This window comes from Hypanus sabinus, unplaced genomic scaffold (assembly GCF_030144855.1).
Source record: "Hypanus sabinus isolate sHypSab1 unplaced genomic scaffold, sHypSab1.hap1 scaffold_154, whole genome shotgun sequence".
Classification (NCBI taxonomy): domain Eukaryota; kingdom Metazoa; phylum Chordata; class Chondrichthyes; order Myliobatiformes; family Dasyatidae; genus Hypanus; species Hypanus sabinus.
The window spans coordinates 102,752-127,791 of record NW_026779616.1 but is presented as its reverse complement, the minus strand read 5'-3'; the positions used below and the strand labels follow the sequence as shown (position 1 = coordinate 127,791).

General features: G+C 42.4%; 1 long non-coding RNA gene across 1 annotated transcript; it reads right to left on the bottom strand.

Annotated features, from left to right (window-relative positions):
- Positions 1-361: 361 nt before the first annotated feature.
- Positions 362-19,045, bottom strand: LOC132387113 (uncharacterized). Its single transcript, XR_009509769.1, has 3 exons — positions 18,536-19,045; positions 7,874-7,966; positions 362-473 (listed from the first exon to the last, which is right to left on the bottom strand). It is a non-coding gene; the product is annotated as an uncharacterized LOC132387113 (long non-coding RNA).
- Between the last annotated feature and the right edge of the window lie 5,995 nt (positions 19,046-25,040).

The window sequence follows — 25,040 nt, the reverse complement described above, 5'->3', positions numbered from 1 at the left end:
GCCCAAATGCCCAGACGTCTTGAATCCAGATTAAACAGTAATGCAGAGGGAATTTCTTCACAGGTAGGATTGTCTTACCTCCACTTCTTTAACAGTGTTCATTGTTGAATTTTCTTTACAGATATACAACCAAACGAAACAGCATTCCTCTACAACGTGCTCCAACCACAGAACATTGATCGCACAAAGCACATAAAACTAAATATTGTCAAAAATAAGTGAATAAAATATAATTCACAATGCATGCAGTGTGCAGCACATTAAAAGAACAACTAACAGTAAAGAGCTTACTGTCTTGTGATGAGAGGTCGGGAGTGGCAGGGCATTCATTGGTTTTGTAACCTAATGAAAGAAGCTATTACCCAGTCTAGCAGTCATAGTCCTCAAGCTCCAGTGCCTCCTTCCCGATGATTATAGGTCAAAGAGATTGGGAGATATGTGCCAGGGATCCTCAATGATGCTTTGGGCTTTGACTAAATCAAATGTGTCAGATCATTAATATTCCAAACAACATTTTATTTAAAGTCAAACATCTATTTTTTGATATAATGAACATACTGAAATGCAATAAAAAACATTAATTTTTCCAAGTCAAATTGAGTTTATTCTTATTATCATAAGTTCAGTGAGGTACGGATTCAGTACCAAGGAAAATTTGCATGCAGCAACATCACAAAGATGAAGGGACAGACAGCACACAGAATATAGATTATGCATTAGCTCTTCCTTAAGTCATGCCATATGCAATAAAGTCGAGTTGCCATCATGAGTATATATTTTCAGAAGTTAATTGGCTGGAATAGTAATGAATGGGAGATTGGTTTGACTAGACAAAATAGATGAATGTTACTTGAGGCAGGCATCCCCAACAGGGCTGAAAACAACGTCAATTACAATTTCCCACGAGAAGTTACTCACGGACAGTTATAGAAAATCGTGTTGGTCTTGCAATGGAAATGTTCCCATGATACTTCAGGGTTTATTCATCGAGAAGATACTTTGATTGATGCAAAAGTGGGGTGGGAGGTGGACGGGGTAATATTTTGGAAATATTTTCTGAGGAGCTGTCTGGTCAAATTAAATAGTGAGAACTGGTGCCGAATACTTTCCTGTGTTCAATGGTGGGTGAGGTTCACCAATGACGGGCTGGGCCATATTTAGTATATATTACAGGCTTTTCCGTACAATGGCATTGATGCTTCCATATCAGGCCAAGATGAAACCAGTCAATAAACTCTCTAACAGACATCTGTAGAAATTGGTCAATGTTTCAGATAATAATTCAAATTTTGTCAAGCTTCCAAGAAAGCATAGCATTTTTGGTGACATTCCAAATCTCCTCAAATTCCTATTGAAATATAGCCGCCGTCACACCTTCTTTACAGCTGTATCAATATGTTGGGTCCAGGTTAGCTCCTCGGACATACTGGCCCCCAGGAACTTTAAATGGCTCCCTCACTGCATTTCTGATCCCTCCATGAGGATTGGTGTGTGTCATTCACTCAACTATAATCTGTCATCTGTCCTCATATCCGAACTCTATATTCTCAAACCCGACCTCCGGAAAACACGGTGAGGAATTCTTCCATGGGCAAGAAAGTCAATGGTCTGAGATAACTGAGCTGCAAGTTGAATTCACAATTCTTTGTTTCTTGTCAATTCACAGGAAAATATGAGCGAAAGTCTGAGAAGCAGATTCCGACCAGGCAACAGGTGACTTTGTGGTTTGTTAGAAGTAAAGGTCTGTTAAGATCTATTAAGAACTGTGCATTCCAGTGATCCACTACTCTCTGAATAAATAAAACCCTACGCCTCACATGCCCTTTGAACACACGCCTTCTCACTTTAAATGCCTGCCCTTTGATATTTGACATTTCAACCACGGGAATCAGATACTCCCTGTCTACTCTATCTATGCCTCTTTTAAACTTATAAACCTTCATCGGAATTCCCCTCAGGCTATGGTGCTCCAGAGGAAACAACTCACCGTCCTTTCCAATTGTATCCAGTCTCAATTGTAAGCCAGACTGACGCTGTGGAAATACAGCTCCAGAAATATGATTTTTATTTCTGCAAGGAGCATGTGTGTGTGTGGCAAATATCCATCGACATTTCCTGGTACATGCTTCAGAGCATCGACTGATGATAAGAGGATGTTCACCATGACACTGGAGTAAACTCTAGATGTCTCATTCTCCTGTGTAGTAAAGGACTTCAATTTGCTGCATCCTACTACAAGTTCTGAGTTATCATAATTCAAAAATGAGCAATGCTAAAAGTTCACGTGCAACGGTTGTATTTATATTTTCTGCCCATTACACTACTGGTGTTTTTGGCAGCAATAAAGGTCTTCCTTCTCTGGCTGTGTTCAGTGCTTCCTTCATCATGTCAGTGTTACGCCTGTGACAATAGACAATAGGTGCAGTAGACCATTCAGCCCTACAAGCCTGCACCGCCATTTTGAAATCATGGCTGATCAATTACTATCAATACCCTGTTCCTGCTTTGTCCCCATATCTCTTGATTCCCTTATCCATGATACCTATCTAGCTCCTTCTTGAAAGCATCCAGAGAATTGGCCTCCACTATCTTTCAAGGCAGTGCATTCCAGACCCCCACAACTCTCTGGGAGAAGAAGCTTTTCCTTAACTCTGTCCTAAATGACCTACCCCTTATTATCAAACCATGCCCTCTGGTACTGGACTCTCCCAGCATCTGGAACATATTTCCTGCCTCTATCTAGTCCAATCTCTTAATAATCTTACATGCTTCAATCAGAACCCCTCTCAATCTCCTTAATTCCAGCGTGTACAAGCCCAGTCTCTCTAACCTCTCTGCGTAAGACTGGACACCACAGGAATTAACCTCGTGAATCTACGCTGCACTTCCTCTACAGCCAGGATGTCCTTCCTTAACCCTGAAGACCAAAACTGTACACAATACTCCAGGTGAGATCTCATCAGGGCTCTGTACAAATGCAGGATGATTTCCTTGCTCTTGTACTCAATTCCCTTTGCAATAAAGGCCAACATTCCATTAGCCTTCTTCACTGCCTGCTGTACTTGCTCATTCACCTTCAGTGACTGATGAACAAGGACTCCGAGATCTCTTTGTATTGCTCCCTTACCCAACTCTAAACCGTTCAGATAATAATCTACCTTCCTGTTCTTACTCCCAAAGTGGATAACTTCACACTTATTCACATTAAACGCCATCTGCCTAGTATCTGCCCACTCACCCAGCCTATCCAAGTCACCCTGAATTCTCCCAGCATCCTCATCACATGTCGTACTGCCATCCAGCTTAGTATCATCAGCAAATTTGCTGATGTTATTTTTTATGCCTTCATCCAAATCATTAACGTAAGTGGTAAACAGCTGTGGTCCCAATACCGAGCCCTGTGGCACCCCACTAGTCACCACCTGCCATTCCGAGAAACACACATTCACACCTACCCTTTGCTTTCTATCTGCCAACCAGTGTTCTATCCATGTCAATGCCTTCCCCCCGATGCCATGAGCTTTGATTTTACCCACCAATCTTCTATGTGGGACCTTATCAAATGCCTTCTGAAAATCAAGGTACACTACATCCACTGCATCTCCCCCGTCTAACTTCCTGGTTACATCCTCGAAAAACTCCAACAGATTAGTCAAGCATGATTCACCCTTGGTAAATCCATGCTGGCTTGGCCCAATCCTATCACTGCTATCTAGATATGCCACAATTTCATCCTTAATAATGGACTCCAGCATCTTTCCCACCACTGATGTCAGGCTGACAGGCCGATAGTTCTCTGTTTTCTCCCTCTTCCTTTTTGAGAATTGCAAGATCGCTATTAAGTCAGGGTAGTAGACCCAGGAAATGAGAGAGAGAAGTTTGGAATGTCCTGGCCCCCAGCGATACAAAGCCACGGAAAAGGTCATTGTTTCTTGGAGGCGGAATTGTGTATTGAATACTATGCTTCGTGGATGCCCTCAGGCAACGTGGGCAGGTTAGGGGATGGCATCATTCCACCCTGAGTGACATCTGAGACCCTATGAGTGGGGATAAAAGAGGGTCTGGGGAACAGCTCCTTGAGACGCACCAGAAGAAAGGCTAGAACTCCTGTAACAGCGTAATAGTGAAAGCCGGCGGAAAAGCCCACGTAGAAATATAGAAATATAAAACCATAAATAATTAAATAATAATAAATTATGCCGTGGAAATAATCAGTGATTCATAGTCATTTTATTCGTGACAACATTAATTCGTTATCAGCTAAGCACTGTTTCTGAGTTTAGTCTATTCATTTACTATATTAATAATTCACATGTCAAGACAAGACAAGGTAAAGGAGCAGAAGTAGGCCATTCGGCCCCTTGAGTCTGCTCCGCCACTTCACCATGAGCTTAAGTATTCTCCCATCTCCAATTTCCGACTTTTTCCCCATATTCCTTGATACCCTGACTAATTAGATTCCCATCAATCTCCTCCTTAAACACCCTCAATTATTGGGCCTCCACATTGCATGTGGCAACGAATTCCATAATTCCACGACCATGATGCCTCAAACAGAATTACAGGACAATGAGTTCCAATCAATTTGCAATCAATGCCCACATTACACAATAATCTGTTTTGCTTTGGTATCATACTACAAACTTTCTCAATGTTTCTGTTGACATGTCACTCATTAAGTGAATACCAAATCGTCAGTCCTGTTGAAGTGATTTGAAGTGCTTTGTAATTTAATTAAAATTGTCATTTGATAACGTATATTGATAACTTTCAACAAAAGTAATCAGTCTATAATATTAGCTAAGCAGAGTCTGCTGTGTCACATATCGGGGAATGTTTCTGTTCTCTTGATAAAACTAGATCTATGTAAAGGCAACAAAGGAGCACATTATGAACTTTAATTAATATTGTATAATACAATAGTTGTATCTAGTCTCAATTGTAAGCCAAGCTGACACTGAGGAAATACAGCTCCAGAAATAAGATTTTTAGTTCTGCAAGGAGTATGTGTGTGTGGCAAATATCAAGCAGCATTTCCTGGTGCATGATTCAGAGCACACGACTGACGATAAGAGGATGTTCACCACGACATTGGAGTAAACTCCAGATGTCTCTTTCTTCTGTGCAGTAAAGGAATTAAATTTTCTGCATCCTACTACAAGTTCAGAGTTATCATAATTCGAAAATGAACAAAGCTGAAAGTCAAATGAAACTGTTCTATTTATATTTTCTGCCCATTACACTACCGGTGTTTTTGGCAGCAATAAAGGTCTTCCTCTCTGGTTGTGTCCAGGGCTTCCTTCATCATGTCAGTACTTCCACTTAGTTTTCTCTACTGTCTAGTATGCATTTCATGTGGAGACTCAGGAATACAGTTACATTCAGATGTAGAATTATTCTTTATTGCTTTTCCAGACCAGTTTTGATTTACCAGTCTGAATTTTTATTGCTGAACTGAAACCCTGAACGGGCAGGACCCATGGACATCTCTTCGCCTGGCCTCTACTTATTGACCTGTTAGGTATGGCTGATACTACCAAGAGCTAAAGCAGAAGGCCCTGACTCCAGACAACATAGAACTCAGGGTCATTGAGGCACATGGTCCTTCAAACCTGATGACATGTCTGTGGTCTTCTTGCAGCCCTTTATTTATTGCCATCCCTTATTTCAAGCATTGGCACAATTTAACATTCATCATAATCCACTTCCTCTTGTTCCAAACCTTTATGTGTCAGTTTTTTTTATCCTATTCAATATTAATCATTTGTTGTATTCCAGGTTTTAAGGTACTATGCTTTCAGTAACAAATGAATATTTCTGAACTTGTGTTGTAGATGGCGAGCTGCCCAAAAGGAACGAGCACTCCCAGCAATGATCCATCGGAAGGAATTCAGTCTGCCAGAAACTTCAGTCAGACAGACGGACTGAACGACATACTTTATTGATCCCGAAGGAAATTGGGTCTCGTTACATTCACACTAAGCAGGAATTGTGTAGAAATATAGCAATATTTAACCAGAAATAATTAAATAATTATAAATTATGCCAAGTAGAAATAATCAGTGATTCATAGTCACTTTATTTGTGACAACATTAATTCGTCATGAGCTAAGTACTGTCTCTGTTATAGTCTATTCGTTTACTCTATTAATAATTCATATTACATTTCAAGCAAGGTAAAGGTGCAGAAGGAGGCCATTCGACCCATTGAGTCTGCTCTGCCACTCCACCATGAGCTGAACTATTCTCCCATCTAGATCCAATTTCCGACTTTTTCCCCATATCCCTTGATACACTGACTAATTAGATACCTATCAATCTCCTCCTTAAGCACCTTCAATGATTGGGCCTCCACACTGTATGTGGCAACGAATTCCATAATTCCACCACCATCTGGCTAAAAATATGTACCTTTTGCGATAATTTGATGAGAATGCCAGTAGGATAGATAAAGGGGATGCAGTGTATTTTGTATATCTGGGCGTTATGAGGTCCTTTGACACAAGTGCCACACAGAAGGCTGCGCATTTAATTAAGAGCCCATGGTATTACAAGAATGTTGCTAACATGGGTAGTACATTGGCTGATTGGTAGGAGGCAGCGAGTGGGAATAAATGGATCCTGTTCTGGTTGGCTGCCAGTGGCTAGTGGTGATCCGCAGGGTTCCTATGGGGCCACTTACTTTTATGCTGTATATGATGACTTAGATGAAGGAATAGATGGCTTTCCTGCCAGGTTTGCAGATATTAGGAATATTGGTGGAGGGACATGAAATGTTGAGGAAACAGATATGATAGAAACATAGAAACACGGAACTACTGCACAATACAGGCCCTCCAGCCTACAAAGCTGTGCCGAACATGTCCTTACCTTAGAAATTTTGCATTATGCCGATGACCTTTTGCTTTATATTCCTAATGTTGAGACTTTATTAGCTATCGTACATTCTTTTGTCTCCAGATTTAGTCAATATTCAGGATAAGAGTGAACTTATTCTATTGAATCATTTAGTATCAATTAATACTAACCTTCCTTTTAAAATTGTAAGAAATAAACTTACTTATTTGGATGGAACAATTACTAAGAACCATAAATAGTTATTTAAAGAAAATTTCGGCCTTGGACCCCAAGATCCCTCTGATCCTCCTCACTGCCAAGAGTCTAGGCATTAACTCTACATTCTGCCATCATATTTGACCTACCAAAATGAACCAGGCCACACTTATCTGGGTTGAACTCCATCTACCATTTCTCAGCCCAGTTTTGCATCTTATTAATGCCTCATCTCATTAAATTACCTCGTCTCAGTCATTTATAAAAATCACGAAGAGTTGGAGTCCCAGAATAGATCCCCGAGGCACAACACTGGACTCTGGCCTCCATGCAGAATATGACCCGTCTCCAAGCACATTTTGCCTTCTTGGGGTAAGTCAGTTCAGGATCCACAAAGCAGTGTCTCCTTGGATCCCATGTATCCTTACTTTCTCATGGGGTTGAGGAGGAGATAAAACAAAGGATCATCAGTGATTGAATGGCAGAGCTGATTCAATGGGCCAGATTATCTCATTCTGCTCTTATGTCATATGGTCTTAAATAAGTACGTCTAAAATTAATTATTTATAATAATTTTGTGTTTAATGGGGACAATCTCAAGAGCACAGATATTAGGTATGGTGAATAAATGTTGCCAATATCAGTAGTAACCACTTCCAGTCTTACAATAAATGCTAATGAAGAACACATTGTTTGTATGCTTCATTGATTGTTAATTATTATTACAAGTGTTACACTATTTCACATTTCTTTAACACACATTATACAGTGTTGAACTTCTATTGGCTGGAACTTTTGGTAGTGACACTAAGTTTCTGACCTTGTGCTGTTGATCAGATTTAACCCAGATGCTCACTGTAACTTGCGGAGAAGATATTCCTGATGTCACTTTCAGGGTCTATGGTGCAGCTGTCTGAAAAAAATGAACAGCACAAATGTCATTATTGTAATCGACATACGGCAACATACATCATCTCCAATATCTATATGATTTTCACTCCAATGGAAGAACTGCAGGAACGAGACTGCAGGATTTTCTGGGATTTGAAATCAGATGGTGTCATTCTCGTAAATGCTTATGTAGTGTTCTCGCACAGCTGTAAAATAACTCTGAACTAAACACCAAGCATAAACCAATCAATGAGGCGGTCCCAGTAAGATTAACCATTTACTGTTCACTCTTCCACATTAAGGTATGGTGAAAACTGTTGATAAAACAATACAAAAAACATACTGTATTTGTTTCCTTCTTGACATCACATTTACATCATAAACACTTGCAAAAGTAAAACGACAACAACAATCTTACATTGAAGTGCAACATACAGTCAGAATCTACCCATGCCATTGACTGGCTTTAAATACATTTCAACACAAACTATCCGCAACGCTTTAAATAACAAAAAACATAAACTTTATCAATCATCATTACTTTTAACAGAATCAGCGTTAACATTTTTAATTCAACATATCGATTATCTCATGAACTTAGGGCGTTGATTCACTAATGTTTCTCGTGCGTAGAAAGAAAACTTTTCTCGCACTGATACTGTACACATAAGCCCCCTCCTTCCTGTTTCTCCAAACCGGTATTCTCCCACAACACACGGCGAAACCGGGAGTGACGTCATCGCATGCCGCTATATATCACAGAAAACGAATTTACTTTAAACAACCTTAACTTTAACTAGAAAATGATAACAAACAAATTACTAAAGCAAAAGTATAATAAACTAAACAAATGCCTTAAAGGCAACACAGCTTAAGATCTCAAATGACTGCTCCGAAGATAAAATAATTGGTTATTTGGGGAAAGAAACAAGTATATATAATAAAGTTATTACGAACTCCGTGGAGCATGTGGGGATCTTCAGATATACAGGCACTCTCGCTTTCTTTCTTTTTTTTCATTTTCTTTTTTTCTGTAGGGTTGTTAGAGGGGAGGGGCTAAGGGTATATTTGTTTTTCTTTCTGTAATTATTTGAAAACGCAATAAAAAACGTTTTAAAAAGAGGATCATTAAAAAAGGTCATTTAGTACAGAGTTATGGAAAAACTTCTTCTCCAAGAGAGTTGTGGGGGTCTGGAATGCACTGCCTCGGAAGGTAGTGGAGGCTTTCAAGGAGCTAAATAGGTATCTTATGGATAGGGGAATCAAGGGATTAGGGGACAAGGCAGGAACAGGGTATTGATAGTAATTGATCAGGCATGATCTCAAAATGGCGGTGCAGGCTCGAAGGGCTGAATGGTCTACTTCTGCACCTATTGTCTATTGTCACAGGCGTAACACTGACATGATGAAGGAAGCCCTGAACACAGCCAAAGAAGGAAGACCTTTATTGCTGCCAAAACACCAGTAGTGTAATGGGCAGAAAATTTAAATAGAACAGTTGCACCTGAACTTTTAGCATTGCTCATTTTCGAATTATGATAACTCAGAACCTGTAGTAGGATGCAGCAAATTGAAGTCCTTTACTACACAGGAGAAGGAGACATCTGGAGTTTACTCCAGTGTCATGGTGAGCATCCTCTTATCATCAGTCGATGCTCTGAAGCATGTACCAGGAAATGTCGACGAATATTTGCCACACACACACATGCTCCTTGCAGAAATAAAAATCATATTTCTGGAGCTGTATTTCCACAGCGTCAGTCTGGCTTACAATTGAGACTGGATACAATTGGAAAGGACGGTGAGTTGTTTCCTCTGGAGCACCATAGCCTGAGGGGAATTCCGATGAAGATTTATAAGTTTAAAAGAGGCATAGATAGAGTAGACAGGGAGTATCTGATTCCCGGGGTTGAAATGTCAAATACCAAAGGGCAGGCATTTACAGTGAGAAGGCGTGTGTTCAAAGGGCATGTGATGGGTAGGGTTTTATTTATTCAGAGAGTAGTGGATCACTGGAATGCACTGTTCTTAATAGATCTTAACAGACCTTTACTTCTAACAAACCACAAAGTCACCTATTGTGTCGTGGGAATCTGATTCTCAGACTTTCGCTCATATTTGAATTGACAATTAACAAAGAATTGTGAAGTCAACTTGCTGCTCAGTTATCTCAGACTATTGACTTTTTGCCCATGGAAGAATTCCTCAACGTGTTTTCCGGAGTTCGGGTATGAGGACAGATGACACATAATAGTTGAGTGAATGACACACACTGATCCTCATGGAGGAATCAGAAATGCAGTGAGGGAGCTATTTTAAGATCCTGGGTGCCAGTATGTCCGAGGAGCTAACCTGGACCCAAAATATTGATACAGCTGTAAAGAAGGTGTGACGGCGACTATATTTCAATAGGAATTTGAGGAGATTTGGAATGTCACCAAAAACGCTATGCTTTCTTGGAAGCTTGACAAAATTTGAATTATTATCTGAAACGTTGATTAATTTTTACAGATGTCTGTTAGAGAGTTTATTGACTAGTTTCATCTTGGCCTGATATGGAAGCATCAATGCCATTGTACGGAAAAGCCTGTAATATGTACTAAATATGGCCCAGTCCGTCATTGGTGAACCTCACCCACCATTGAATACAGGAAAGTATTCGGCACCAGTTCTCACTATTTAGTTTGACCAGTCAGCTCCTCAGAAAATATTTCCAAAATATTACCCCGTCCACCTCCCACCCCTCTTGTGCATCAATCAAAGTATCTTCTCGATGAATAAACCCTGAACTATCATGGGAACATTTCCATTACAAGACCTACACGATTTTGTATAACTGTCCGTGAGTAACGTCTCGTGGGAAATCGTAATTGACAATGTTTTCAGCACTCTTGGGGATGCCTGCCTCAAGTGACATTCATCTATTTTGTCTAGTCAAACCAATCTCCCATTCATTACTATTCCAGCCAATTAACTTCTGAAAATATATACTCATGATGGCAAATCGACTTTATTGCATATGGCATGACTTAAGGTAGACCTAATGCATAATCTATATTCTGTGTGCTGTCTGTCCCTTCATCTTTGTGATGTTGCTGCATGCAAATTTTCCTTGGTACTGAACCCGTACCTCACTGAACTTATGATAACAAGATTAAACTCAATTTGACTTGGAAAAATTAATGTTTTATATTGCATTTCAGTATGTACATTATATCAAAAAATAGATGTTTGACTTTAAATAAAATGTTGTTTGGAATATTAATGATCTGACACATTTGATTTAGTCAAAGCCCAAAGCATCATTGAGGATCCCTGGCACATATCTCCCAATCTCTTTGACCTATAATCATCGAGAAGGAGGCATTGCAGCTTGAGGACTAAGACTGCTAGACTGGGTAATAGGCTTCTTCCATTAGGTTACAAAACCAATGAATGCCCTGCCACAACCGACCTCTCATCACAGGACAGTGAGCTCTCTACTGTTAGTTGTTTTTTTTTTAAATGTGCTGCACACTGCATGCATTGTGAGTTATATTTTATGCACTTATTTTTGACAATATTTAGTTTTATGTGCTTTGTGCGATCAATGATCTGTGGTTGGAGCAAGTTGCAGAGGAATGTTGTTTCGTTTGGTTAAAGAAGTGGAGCTAAGACAATCCTACCTGTGAAGAAATTCCCTCTGCATTACTGTTTAATCTGATATCAAGTCGTCTGACCCCTCGGGCTTTGGAAAACTCAGTGTTAACAATCAGCAGGAGAAACACCAGGACGACAAGAGTTTTTTGGAAGGCAATTATCTGGAGGAAGAAATCTCACTTTTGATAGCTCTGGTAAAGAGAAAAGAAGGACATTGAAAGCTTATGGATATTGGAAGACCTAGATAGAGTTGAAGTAGAGAGGATGTATTTTGTGGTGGGGGAGTTTGGGACCAGACGGTACACCCTTGGAGTAGAAGTATGTCCCTTTACAACAGGAATGAGGAGGAATTTCTCGAGCCAGAAGGTGGTGAATCTGTGGAATTGCTTGCCACAGACAGCTGTGAAGCTATGTAATTGGGGATGGGTAAAGCGGTGGTTGATAGATTATTCATTAATATGTTTGGGATAGGTTCCGGAGCAGGGGAAGCAAATGGGGTTGAGAGGGATAATAAATCATCCAAAATGGAATGATGGGCAGACCCGTTGGTTCTAAATGGCCTAATTCTGCTCCTATGACTTTTGGAAACTACAGATTGAGAGGGAGGATATTTCAGAAAACTGAGAATACAGGTAAAATGAATACAGACATACTACTATATGACAAGAATGACTTATCTTTGGATAGCTGGGACAGTAAATCAGATCAGTTTTAAAGGCAATAATGTATTTTTCTAGTTTAAATTGTGTGTGTGCAACAATGGGCTATAGTATATCTGTGCTGAATTCGGTTCACATATTGTCTTGTACAATCGGACACTGTCACTGAAGGTAATAGATTATCTGCAGAAGTACAGACTCTGGTAGCCTTGAAGACAACTTTAGGACACCTTTCAATTGTAGATAGAATAATATTAAATTTACTATTCTCTTCTTTAATCACAGAGAGTATGAATTTAGATTCCATTCCGTATGAGCTGCAAGTTCCTGTACTGCTGCCTTTGCTGAGCTGATTGTTTTCCATTTCCCTAAAGTTGTTTCTATGCTGAGTTCTTAACAGTGTCAAGAGTGACAAGGTGGTGTGATTATTTCCTTGAGGCTATAGCGTGGGTTTGAGGTCCAATCGAGTGAACAGTTCAAATTCTAGGATGCTATTTCAATGCCATCCTGAATGAATCCAGGCAGATATGTTAAAGCCTCTTGAGTGATTTCCATATACCTTGGAAAAGATGGGCAAGTTCTCCCTGGTTTTGAGTCATTTTCCTTTCTATCAGGGCATAACATTGCTGCATGTGTGAGGTTGGTTGCTGTGTTTCCAATTTATCAGAAACTCTACTTCTAAAATACCTCAATGACAGAGAAATGGTTCAGGACAGCCCAAGCAGAGCATAGTACATTCAGTGGCCACTTTATTAGGAACACCCGTACATCCCATTACACTTGTTAGTGCCGATATCTCATCATCCAATATTGTCGATGAAACTTAATGCATAAAAGCATGCAAGAATGGTCAAGAGATTCATTTGTTGTTGAGACCAAACATCACCATAGGAGAGAAATGAGATCTTAGTGACTTTGACCATGGATTGATCATTTGTACCAGGCAAGGTGGATTGAGAATATCAGAGCCTTCAGCGACTTTCATGTACAAGAGTTTAAAGCGTTTAAAGATAAGTCATTTGATCATTGGCAGTTCTATCAGTGAAAACGTTTGTTTCTGTGATATGTCAGACTGTTTAAGCTGACAGAAAGGTGCTATTAAATTACCACATGTTAAATCAATGGTGTGCAGAAGAACATCTCATGAACATGGAAAGACGAAACTAATTTAACGTCATTGCTGCTTGTGTGGTTTAAGATCCAAAATGTCTAATGATATTGTGAGAGATTTAAAATACTAAATGGAATCTTTACCTTGAGTTTAGATATAGCAAATTGTAAATCGCAAAGGATTTAACCAACAGCTACAAGGTAACTGTCAAATGGGTCAGTTTGCTATGAAAATGCTTTGAGAACATAGAACAATGAAGAGTACAGCACAACAGCAGGCCATTAGGGCCACAATGTTGTGATGAACTAGCTATAAAGCAAATCAAAAACACCCAAACACTAATCCTTCCTGCCTATACCATGTCCATACCCTCCATCTTCCTGCAATCCTCTATCAGATTACCCCTCAGCCTTTGGAGCTCCAGTGGAAACAACATTTTATTACGCCTCCTGTGACAGCACACACCCTCTAAATGAAGCAGCATCCTGGTAAACATATTCTTCACCCTCTCCAAATCCTCCACATCCTTCCAAGTGTGGGGCGACCAGTACTGTATGCAGTCATCCAGATGTGGCCCAACGAGAGTCTTACAAAGTAGGAACATGACTATTGAGCTAAATGCTTCGAATAATAAATGCAAGCATGTTGTAAGTCTATTTCTAAACAACATACCAACTTGTGTAGCTACTTACAACTAGCAATGAACTAGGATGCCATGATCTCTCTGCTCAGCAACACCAAAGGACCTTGCCCATATCAGTGTTCTGTCTTGCGTTTGCCTTACTGAGGTGCAATTCGTCACATTTATCTGGGTCAAATTCCATTTGCCATTTCCCAGCCTATATCTGCAATTGATCTACATTTTGCTGTATTTATTGCCAGTTCTCCACACTATCCACAGCTCCAGCAATTGTTGCATCATCTGCCAATTTACCAATGAAGCCATCTCCATTTAATGCTTGACAATAATTATTTCAGAAAGACTCAGAAAAATCAGAGGTACCTGTAACAAAGAAATGGAAGTTGCTTTCTTTGAGCTGCTGTATCAGATTTAGGTGGTTGTCCCCTATATATTGTGATTCAGGGAGGGGAGGAACCTCAAGTGGAGTATTTTGCAATGGCGCAAATAGTTTCTATTTGGATAGACATGTTTGTGAAGAGTAATCAATGCACTGTGACTATGAACAATCAGTTCATATCTGAGTGTATTCAAATGGGGATTTTATATCCTCACTGTGCCTGAAGATGAAATCCACATATTTACAAATCAAAGTGAACACTCTTACTGTCAGGAGAAGTAAGAAGTAAGAAGTAATGTTTTCTTTTCTTCTTGACCAGCCTTTGTACACCAGAGTTTCTGCACACTACCATCACTTCCGTGTCTCATGGGAACGTAACTATTGCAGAACTTCACTCAAGTATTCCCTGAACATTTGCCACACTACCGTACTTTTCCTTGAGAGCATTTGTTTCCAAATTCCTGCCTGATAGCCTCATAATTCCCCTTATTCCAATTAAATTCTTTTCTAACTTGTCTGCTCCGATATCTCGCCAATGATATTGTAAAGGAGATAGGATTATATTCACTATCTCCAAAATGCTCTCCTACTGAGAGATCTGACACCTGACCAAGTTCATTTCCCAATACCAAATCAAGTGCAGCCTCTCCTCTTGTAGGCTTAACTACGTATTGTGTCAAGAAGCCTTCCAGAACACACCTAACAAACTCCACCTCATAAAAACCCTTGCTCTAGAGAGATGCTAATCTATATTTGGCAAATTAAAATTTCCCATCATGACAACTCTGTTATTCTTACACCTTTCCGGAATCTCTTTCCCTATCTGCTCCTCGATATTGCTGGTAATATAGGCTCTCCCCTTCTCTGTTCACTGTTTTGGGTGATTTTCACTGATTTTGAAGGGCCGTGCCTCACACAGCCAGACTGTTGCAATACAATGCTCTCCTCTAAGGTATGAGCAGAATGGTGGGTAAATATTCGATGGAGCAGAAACAAGTGGGGTCAGCAAAAAGGAGGCTCTAGATGTGATGGAGGCTCGAGTTGATGGGGAGTAGAAAGAGGGAACCAGAGCAGGAGGATGAGGCTACAAATGAAAGTTCAGCAACATCTGGAAACTGATTGACTGAAAAAAAAAGAGGTTTATGTTTGCAAAATGCTGGCGGGTCTCAGTAGCCCCAGCAGCATCTATGCAGAGGAATAAACCGTGAATATTTTGGGCCCAAACACTTCATCCTACCTAGACTGTTTATTTCTCTGCTGAGATGCTGCCTGACTTGCTGAGCTCCTGCAGTACTTTGTGTGTTACTTTGCAGTTTATTCTCAGCATCTGCCGAACCTCGAGTTTCATATCTGCAGTGGGACTTTGACAGTTGTCATACAGAATGCCTGTTGATATTGAGTAATAAAGAGGAGAAAATCTGCAGTTATTGAAATCCAAGGAGAACACACAAAATGCTAGAGAAACTCTGCAGGCCAGGCAGCGTCTGTGGATAAAAGTACAGTTTACATTTTGGGCCAAGATTCTTCAGTAGGACTGGGGAACAAACAATGAGGAGTAAATTTAAAGGTGGGGGAGGGGGAGAGAAACACAAAGTGATAACTGGAACTGGGAGAGGGAGAGATGAAGTAAGGAGCTGGGAAGTTCATTGGTGAAAGACCTACAGGGCTGGAGAAGGGCAAGTCTGATAGGAGAGAACAGAAGGTCGTGGAAGAAAGAAAAGTGGGGGGGGGGGGGAGAAACACCCGAGGGAGGTGATGGGCAGGCGACAAGAGGGAAAAGTGAATGGGGATTGATGAGGGAGGGGAGGCATGACCGGAAGATCAAGAAATCGATGTTCATGCCATCAGATTGGAGGCTGACCAGCAAGAATACAAGGTGTTGTTCCTCCTACCTGAGTGTGGCCTCATCGCGACAATATAGGAGGCGATGGATTGACATTTCCACTGACTATTTTGTTTCTGGAAGCTTGCTGTGTTGAAGTAGATGCTGAGATTTCTGCATAAAAACATTGACTGCTTTTGGGACATGTGCTGTTGAACCAGCACTTGTCCCCTCAAACTAATCCAGTATATTAACAACAACATGTCCCCTTCCTTTTCCAAAAAATAATTCAACCACTCTAATACCATATATCCCATATGTTTACACAAATGGGAAATCAGGAATATTGGTCTATAACTAGGAGGATCCAACAGGGGTTTACCAGGATCCGGAATAGACACTACAATTGCAATTTTCCATGAGGAGGGAAGATGGCCTGAATGCCAAATAGGATTCAAAAATGTAATATTATCTCCAAAGAGCTCTGGCCATACGTTTAAACATGCAATAACTTATATCATCCTTTCCTGGAGCCGTCAGCCCTGTATTAATAATCGTTTTCCTAAATTCACACAAATAAAACTCTACATCACTGTCATTGCTACAGCAGGTTTCCAACACGTCTGGGTATTCACTTAACAGCTTATCCCTACATTGTTTAGTCTCTTCATTATTTTGATTATGAGTTACAGCAAATGACCAAGCCAGTAACTAAACCCTCTCTGTTTCAGTCACAATTGTATCACCTTCTTTAATCAATACTGGGAACCCTATGAATCCCTCACCCTCACTTTCTTAATCATTCCCCTAACACCTCCAAGTTTAATAGTCCTTCGAATTCTAGCACAATATGACCTCTAGTAAATATTTTTCACAACCTTCATTACTTTCCTCACCACGGCCTGTGACCTGTTACACTTAATAAGATCACGCGGACAGTGATACTTCTTAACTTTCCAAAATGCCACATTTTTCTCAATAATTGCCTCTGCACACTCCTCCGTCCACCATGGTACAGCTTTTCTCCTATTAATGCACTTTTTAATATGAGTCTCTTCCAGCAAATTTGAGGAATAACGTGACAACCTTTCTTTGCAGAAATCGACATCATGCTCTCCATTCCATCCACACAGATGTTCCATTCATCACATAAAACATTAAAACTTCTCCAATTTGCTTTACCGAAATTCCACCTCCTCAAAGTGGCATCTTGGTCTAAACCCAGGCTTATAAATAGAGGAAAATGATCACTCCCCAATGTTTCATCTCCCATGACATACCACTCACTCACTGCAGCATGAATGTTTGAAACCAAAGTTAAATTTACAGCAATTTCAGAACTATTATGAACATTAAATCTCATAACTCTCCCACCAGTTAGACACAGTGAAATATCTAAAACTCTTCTGCAATCAAACCAGCACCATCATTCTGAGAACAAGCCCACAGTGAAGTCTATGCATTAAAATCCCCAACCATACATCCCTTAGTGAGCTGGAGCTACATATACTCTCCAAGACATCAATCGAAAGCTTTCCACCATGGTTATAATAATATACCTCTTTAATGTCGCTCCCTGTTGAATCAAATACTTCTACAAGTGTCTCATACATTTCATTCACATCCACAACTGTATGCCTTCTCCCTTTCTGTATAAAATTTGCAATAGCACCTTCTCTACCAAATAATCTATCACGCCTAATTACAATATAATCCTGGAAGGAAGAATTTAAATGTGGGAAACCAGGTTTCCGGAATACATACAACGTCAGATAGATTTGATAAATCAGAAATTCTGGCTTCCGGAAATATGCGTGTTCTCCCTTCATATACAGTCGGGAGAAATGTAGCAGGACGTTTATGATTGGTGAAACAGATTTAAACTAAGTGTAGTTAATATTGCCACGGTGTCTGGAGATTTAGTTCACTGATTTCTTTCAATTGATAAATGTTCGCGGACGGTCATTGTGTAAACTCAAGTCAGTTTACCAGCGGATGGCCCTTCAGAAAGTGGAGCTTTAACAAATACAGTCTGAACAAACCGTGAGTGTTCAGCTCTCGTGTTGGAATGGGGTTAAGAGAAGTAACCAAAATGGGACAAAACTCAAAGAACCGCATTCTCCACGGTAATTAAACCAGAAGCAACAATTAGTGTCTTCTTCAGAGAAACCTGATGACCGAGAGGAAATGACAGGGAAGGGGTGCGTCACGATTCCGTGCCTGTGCAGTACGCAGGAATGTAACAGAGAAATCTGGATTCTGCTGAATAGTGGACAGCAATTTCTGAGTAACGGAGATAAGATTCTGAATGAGCGCATCATAAAGCAATTTTCAAACTTACCTCAAGTCCATGTCGCAATATTCTTTTAATGAAACCGTGAGTGGCTCTTAAAAGATCCTTTGATTTTCCCGTTTGTTTTGTCAGTAAACTTGTCTTCAGTTGGAGCTGGTGTACTTGGTCACCGCCATTGTCCCTTCGGACACGGCGTGTTTAGCCAGCTCCCCGGGCAGCAGCAGGCGCACGGCTGGATCTCCCGGGAGCTGATGGTGGACCGCTTGTTGTAGTCGGCCAGGCGGTAAGCCCCACCCGCGATGCGCTCGAAGATATCGTTCACGAATGAATTCATGATGCTCATGGCCTTGGAGGAGATGCCGGTGTCGGGGTGAACCTGCTTCATCACTTTGTAACTCTCCTTCCTCGACCTCTTGCGCTTCTTGCCAGACTTGCTCGCCGGTTTGGACGGAGCTTTCTTGGCGCCCTTCTTGGGAGCGGGTTTCGGTGGATCAGGCACTTCCCCGTCGGTTTCAAACACAATAATAATCAGAAACTGTTCGGAGCCCGGACTAAATGGGCAGCGCACAAAATGGTATGTTAATTAGAATGGCGACGCTGAGCATTCCGATTGGCTGCTTGGAGAAAGGAATCACCAAGCGGAACGCTGGGGGATGGGAAGCGGCACCAATGTGTGACGGTTCGCGCTGCGTTTAATACAGGAGGAAGGACAGAGGGCAGAGACAGGCGGGGGTGCGGGCTGCAATTGAAAAGGGAAACGCAAATTTAAAAGCAGTACGAAAATAAAATTAGATGAAATATTGTAAAATTAAACACGAAGACGTTCAGTTCATGACACAGGGCAGCAGGAGAGCGAAGGAGAGATTTGGACATTTCAAAGTAAAGTTCAAATCGAGTTTATTTATGCACACAGGTGAAAGGAACAACGGATTTGTAGCAGCATCACAGACACATTTCATCTGACACAACATTGACAAGAAACACTGGAATTAAATATAAATTATACCAACATATTCAAATAGACAGAGGACTATCAGAACAAAATCAAAATAACAAAGAGATTATGCGGGCAGTCGGAGAATCACCCCTTTTGTGTTTCTTCATCTCGTCACTCTCGATTCAGTGTCACGCTACGCTGCCACATTGATCCGGCACATGCCTTCATCCACCAGGTCCAACACTTGCCTTTGTTGGATCTTACTCCTCCTTACACTAGTCTTCGAGTTTGTGGGTGTGTGGCCAGGGTTAGAAAGGGTGGGTGCCACTTCTTAGGATTGGGTTTGAGGGTAGGGCTTGTGGATGTATATGTGAGGCTGGAAGAGATAAAGCTGTGGAGTTTAGTATGGTGAGATATGTGGGACTATGGTGGATAGGGTAGTGTAGTGGAGCCAATTTAATCTAGCCGATGCCTTTCATTAACGTGGCCTGACTCCCATTTGGCTTAAAGAACCGGGTGTGCAAAGGGACACATCATCAGTACTGCAACCTGGAGTCATTGGGGGTTTCGGGTCGTTAATCATGAGACTCTCTTGCCCAGGTGACCGAGCCAGGGTTGATCAGACCCAGCTTGTGTTTATCCCATGGACCAAGATAATGTGAAGCACTGTAATTCTGCATGTTGTGGGTATTTTCGAACTTGTTACTTGGCTGTATTTTGACCAATTGGAGAGTACAATGTTCTGAGGCCTTGATATCAGGCTTTACCTCCTCGTAAGGTTCCACTTTCCTGCTTTAAATTTACATCTGTCTTTATTTTGCATCTGTGTGCCTGGGATAGCATGGGTTAATGATTGAGGTTTGCAGATTTGTCCATAATTCCAAAATACAAAAATCTCTGAAATCCAGAACTTTTTCTGCTGACATGACGTCACAAATGGAGAATTTTACCAGGATTAAATGGCTTGTCATATGAAAAGCGTTTCATAGCTCTGGGCCTCTCTCCCCGTGACATTGAAGAAAGAAGGGTTACCAAATTGAAACCTATCAAATAGTGGAAGGGCTTGATTGAGTAGATGTGGAGAGGATTTTTCCTGTGGTGGGAGTGTCTAAAGCCAGACCACACAGCTTCAAAATAGAATATCCTTTCAGAATGGAGAGGAGGAGGAATTCCTTCAGCCAGAGAGTGGTGAATCGGTGGAATTTTTGCCACAGGCAGCAGGAGAGGCCAAATCACTGGGTATAGGCAGAGATTCATAGATTCTTTAGTGGTCAGGGCATAAAGGGATACAAGGGCAGATAAGAGGTAAGAGGATAAATTGATCAGTGATGATGAAATGGCAGAGCGGGCTCGATGGCCTAAATGGCTGAATTCTGCTCCTATATCTTGTGGTCTTATGGACTGAGTGACGAAAACTCTCCCAGAGACTGGTGATCTCAGCTTTGACACAACCCAGCACCTGAGGCTCCAGATAACTTATACAGCAAATACAAAAGTTCTTCATTTTCTGATTAAAGAGATATCATTCCATTTCCATCCTGAATGCATGTCACCTCATTCTGATGTGAATGAGTAATGATGCTTTGGGCTGAGAACCTTCACCCTGAGATCTGATGGAAGGGTCTTGGCCCGAAGTGTCAACTGTTTACTCTTTGTCATACAGGCTGCCTGTACTGATGAGTTCCACAAGCATCTTGTGTTGCTTTGGATTTCCAGCATCAGCAGATTCTCTCGTGTTTGCGATTTACACCTCATTCTGAGGGTATTTTCCTCAATGATGGAACTCTCATTCAGGGGAAAGATCCTCTTTGCCTACTGCCTGTCACATCCTGAAAGAATCTAACAGATTTCCTCGTTTTCTCATTAACTGCAAGGAATACAGACCCAGCCCACTCACTGTCCTCTCACATAACCAACCCTCCATCCCTGGAACCAGCCCAGTCGGTGCGGGGAACAGTCACTCCACTCCCTCTATTGCAGGGATATCCTTCCTGAGGAAGTGTGACCAAACACGGACCCTGCATTCAAGGTGTGCTCTCACCAGGACCCTACAGAACCCACTGAGATATCTGTACCCCTCTTCTCCACTCCTCCTGGATCACAGGACAAAATACTGTTTGCCCCTCTCATTACTTGTTGTATCTGCATGTTAACTCAAGTGATTTGTTTACAATGACACCCAGGTCCCTTTGAACATCCCCATGTGGAAATGATTCTTACAGTTTGATCCTGGGAATAGGTGATCTCACTTTTCCCCACATTCTATTCCATCCGCCTCATCCTCAACCATTCACTCTCCTCTCTACTTCCCCCAAACCTTCTCACTACTGACACTGTCCGTCCCGCTCTGCCAGAGCAACAGACGTTGTCGCTGAGTTGTGCAGCACAGAAACAGTCCCTTCAGCCCAACATATCCATGCTGCCAAAGTGGACAAACAAAACCATTCTCAGTTACCTACATTTGGCCCATGTCCCTGTGAAACTTCCCTCTCCACAGTGCAAGAGATATTGCAATGGTGCCGACCTATGCCATCACTGTAGGTAGTTTGTTCCATGTAAATAGCGCCTTCTGTGTACAAAACCTGCTCCTCATGGTCCCATTTAAATCTTCCCTCTCTCACTTTATACCTGGAATCTCTAGCGTCCAACTCCATGACCCTGGAGATAACAGATTCACTACTGAACATATCAATGTCTGCCATTATTTTATCAACCTCTCTAATGTCACATACACTCTGATGAGGAATTTCCAGCCTATCCAGCCTCCTGTTAAATCCCTTTTGCACACTCTCCAGTTTAATGTCACCCTCTAATCACAGGGCAACTATAAATGTACGTCATGCTCCAAGAGTCGTTTCCCCAAGGTTGGTAGAGCTGTAATGTGACGTCACGGCCGAGTGACCAATACTCTCCCGATGAATGCTGGTGTGGCAAACACCTTCTTCACCGTCCTGCCTACCTGTGTTTACGCTTTGAAGGAATTCGATATCTGCACCCCGATATCTCTGTTTTACAGCACTCCCAGGGACCGACCATTCCCCACGGCAGTTCTGCCCTGGTTCGTGAATGACAATGGAACATCTCTTGTTCTTGTTTGCAGGCTCGAAGGGCAGAATGGACTACTCCTGCACCTATTTTCCATGTTTCTATCTCACATTCCTCAAATCACTGAGCTCATTGATCACCGTCCTGTTGTATTGCTAGTTACATTTTTTCACTCTTTAAAGGGATCTGCATATTTGCTGAGCCGGGCATTGACATTGTCAGCCGAGTCTTTAATGAATGAACTGCAGCAGCAGACCTGACTCAGCTCCCAGGCTTTTCCTTGCAGCGATACACGCACAGTGCTGGGGAAACTCAGCAGGCCAGGCAGCATCTGTGACCGACGTTTCAGGCCGAGACCCTCCAGAATCTGAACAATGTTTGGTTTTCCTTCGATCCTTTCCCAAGTTACTGGATAACATAACCCATCCTCCAATCCTCTGCCACCACTCCTGCCCAAGAAACACACAGAGAGACAGAGCGGGGAGGTGAGGGGACAGAGTCAGAGTGACGGACAGAGCCGAGAGCGGCCTCTCATCGTCCAGCTCCGCCTTCACTTTACTAGGCCCGGCAATTTCCAATGGTTTATCCGAAACACAGAGCTCCAGAGAGGGGAAAGAAAACTCCCTCACATACCACGTGCATAGTGAAAGATTCCTAGGAATTTACTGGCTGTCGGACTTCGCAATCAGAATACAGTGTGATTGGCGCAGGGTTAATTTCAAATCGCCCGCCAATTTCCCAGCACCCAGCAACGGTGCTTGATTACTTTTTCATGTTATTTACCATTAATTGTATCATGGATTAATCTGCTTCAAAAGTAACTAAGCCAGATATATCGATAAAAATACTTAAAAGGTTGTGGACACGGCTCCCTCTGTGAGGTGTTGGGTGGCTCTTAGAAGAGTCTTTGTGTTGTTCTCCGCCTTCACTTTACTAGGCCCGGCAATTTCCTATCCGCAGCACAGCGCTCGAGCGGAAAAAAAACCTCCCTCACACAACACGTACACACTGAAGGTTTTCTGGAATTTTGCTGATTCTCATGCTTTAAATTATAGGAAGTGCTTTTCCGTTCCGCAAATACCCGATAAACTCGGTCTGCCGCTCCCCGGCCCCGTGACCAGTGCGAGCGCCCTCACACACAGCAGTTGGTGGGCGAGGGTGCCGTCACTTCCAGTGATAAGAGGGTTAATTCATCAGAACAATTGTTCCTCTGGGTCGCGAGGGAAATGAAAGTCCGGTCACATTAAGGAGCAGGATAAGACTGATATTAGGATATATAGACCACGCATCTGGCGCCTTCTAAACCCCAGGTAAAGTGGTGGCTGAGGAGCTGGTGTGAGGTAGTTGATGCACCATCAATAACTCACTCTGAGACGAAAGGCGAGATATCGGCTTTAATTGACTGAAGAAGGAACCAGCAGCGAGTGACCATCATACTACATCCTGGAGAATGAGGCAGAGGATCAGACCTCGATCGCCTTTATACAGGGGCCTGTGGGAGGAGCGTGTCCAGACAGGCACATAGTTCACCACATTCACCCCCCCCCCACTTTGTTTAAACGTGTACCCATGTGGCGAAGTTTCTTACAGGTCACGTCTATCAGGTGGTCGAATCTGTCGCTGCGATCTACGTAGCACCGGCTGTGATTGCACCGATGCCGGCGATATTGGTGATTGCACAGGAGACGGAGGTTGTGCTGGTTCCAGCTCATGCATGTGCGAGGCACCTGGTATATAGGTGTCATGAGGAGTCTATGTAGGGCCTGGGGAGCGCGGTGTCACCTCGGGTACAGGGTTCATAGTTACCGGAGAGTGTTCAGGGTAGTGGTCTGCTGCACCTGCGGGCGCCAGGTCGCGGATGGAGACCGTGTCCTCCCGCCCATCAGGTAGAACCACGTAGGCATACTGGGGGTTCGCATGCAGAAGGTGAACCCTCTCGACCAGCGGGGAGTATTTATTGCTGCTCACATGTTTCCGGAGCAGCACTGGCCCCCGGGACGTCAGCCAAACAGGTAGAGTGGTCCCAGTGACAGACTTCCTGGGAAAAGAGAATAGGAGTTCGTGAGGGGGGGTTGGGGCCGCCATCCAACCACCTGGGCACTCCAAGGGCTTGTGCTTGGCTCAATGATCCCCTCCCTGAGCAGCCACTGCCCCTCTGACTGAGTGAAGGCCCTGTCCCCCGCACTGTACCGCCTGCTTTTAGTCGTCACAGGTTTACAGTCGGGGTCAGGTTGGCTGACAGCGGTGGGGGAGGGACCTGGAGAGTGGAGAGACTGCAAGTGGTGTCGGTAGCGCAGCTGTCGTGCTGGATGGGATCTGTGTGCCGCTGTGTGTGTGTGTGGTCAGCAGTGATGAAGTTCCACAGAACTGAGGATTCCGGACAGTGAGTGGTGGGAGGGGCCCGTCATATACCACAGTCACACTTTCGGGATGGCTCTGGAAGTCCAGCCCCAATAGCACAGGTGCGCACAGATTAGGCATGACTAGCAGCGCAAAGTTCCGATATGCTGTGCCTTGCACCACCAATGTCGCTACACAACCCGCCCGGATGTCTGTGGAATGCGAACCAGA